Source organism: Sapajus apella, unplaced genomic scaffold, assembly GCF_009761245.1.
Source record: "Sapajus apella isolate SASKATOON/1434 unplaced genomic scaffold, GSC_monkey_1.0 scaffold31, whole genome shotgun sequence".
NCBI classification, from domain to species: domain Eukaryota; kingdom Metazoa; phylum Chordata; class Mammalia; order Primates; family Cebidae; genus Sapajus; species Sapajus apella.
The window spans coordinates 8017367-8019482 of record NW_022436971.1 but is presented as its reverse complement, the minus strand read 5'-3'; positions in this window follow the sequence as shown (position 1 = coordinate 8019482).

The following is a 2116-nucleotide window of genomic DNA, read 5'->3' as shown; positions in this document are numbered from 1 at the left end:
GCCAGGGCAAGAGAATTGCTTGAGCCAAGGAGTTCAAGATCAGCCTGGGAAACATGGCAAAACCTTGTCTCTACAAAAATTAGCCAGGCATGGTGGTGCACGCCTGTAATCCCAGTTACTAAGGAGGCTGAAGTGGGAAGACCACTTGAGCCCAGGAGGTTGAGGCTACAGTCAGCCATGAGCATGCCACTGCATGCCACTGTGTGCCACTGCACTGTACTCTAGCCTGGGTGACAGAGCGAGACCTGTCTCAAAACAAAACAAACAAGCAAACAAAGTAAACAAACAAACAAAAACAGGGCTGTAGGAGTCATGTCTTTCAGAAAGCCTTCCAGATTCACTCTTGTGCCCTTCCACTGAGTGCCTGGTTTGTGTGTTAAGTATTTGTAAGATTTGACCCAGATTTTGTTTGCCCCCATGATTGTCCTCTTGTCACCAGTATCACTTTTTATCTAACCACCAATGTCTGGACAACGAGTGAAGTACTCAACTGCTAATATTGCAAAAGGGACAAGTTACAGAGGGCTCCCAAGGCTGTCACATACAGTTGTCCAGATTGTGCCCTATGGTTAAAAGTATGATAGCATTTTCGACATTGTTTTATAAGTAGTTTACTTCTCTGATACCACCTTCAATACCCTAAGCAACTTGAAAAAAAATGCTTTTTAATTTGACTTTTTGTCCTCAGCACCCAGTACAGTACTTGGCTCCCAACGTGTGCCAAATAAAAGCCCAAAGTCTGAATGACTAGTCATCTTCTGAGCTCCTCACACCATGCTAAGAGATTAAAAAGCCATCATCTATATCTTCAAAGAAGTTTCAACATAGCTGAGGGAAATAAGTCATATCAACATGAACAGAGAACCAGAACATCAGGTGGTAAATGTTAACGTCAAACGAATGGTGCCAAATGTAAGTGCTATTGATCAGAGAAGTGGGAAATTCCAAGGGCTGAGGCAGGCAGGGAAAGCTTCATGGAAGAGGTGGGATTTGAACCAAGCCTTGCATTTTGTACCTATTCCCATTGATTACATTACATATGTGAAGCTGTTTCTGAGAAATAGTGTAGTAGAGTGGAGTTTGAAATTATAATGATGTAGTATGGTAGGGATTTGGAATTCAGACTTACATTGCATCCTACTTTTCCCATCCTCTTGCTGTGTCTTCTGGGTCCCTTTCTGAACACAACTTTCTTCATCTATAGGGTGTGGACTAGAACCTCTGTCTTTCAAAACTGCTGTGAAAATTAAGATTAACTAATGAACCTGAAAGAGAAAAGTTTGGTTCTCAGTATTGGCAGGAATTCAATAAAGATTCGCCGTCATTTTAATTGGACTCCAGGATTAGATTTCTTAACTTGTTGACCAAATTCTTACCTATGGAAGGCTTTTCTGGAGCATTATCAGGGGTTGGAATTCACTTGAGTACTCCCTCTAACTCAAGCAAATGGCCCATACAAACTGCCTCATGTAGAACAGGGATCCAGGTCACAAGAAAAATAGACTCTCAACCTTGATGCTTCTCAAAGGTCTGAGATAGTGTCATTTCTCACGAGACAGGCTTTTAAAGGCACATGAACCACCTTCCATGCTGATTTACCTGGTGTCATATATCATGGCAAATGGCTGGGTTTGGAGCAGATAATTGCATTGGTGAAAGTATTTTTGTTAATCTTGGTCATATCAAAACATATCCCTCTACTCTTTTATACTTTCCAAAGTCAAGTCTCAATTTTTAATTTTTAAAAACTTCATAGCAACACGATATATAGGATTCCTAGTTTTCACACGAGGAAACTGAGGTCTGTAAAGGTTGAATGACTCACCGAATGTTCCATAGTGAAGGAGAGGATCTGGGTGCCTTGAGTGACAGTTTCAAGCTTTTAGACTGAATTGTAGCTCTCTTTGGCACTGATGTATCAAGGATGGGGGTGGTGGTGGGAGTCGGTTCCCGTAAAGAGGAGTAGTCATTTTATTATTGTCATTGTTTAGAATTGCCACTACATGGTTATAATAAGATACAGACCAACTTTTAGCCAAGCATTATCACTGTTTTAAAATTATGTATAGACAATACCTCCCTTTATTGCCTACACCAGAGGCTGACGGCTCCCACC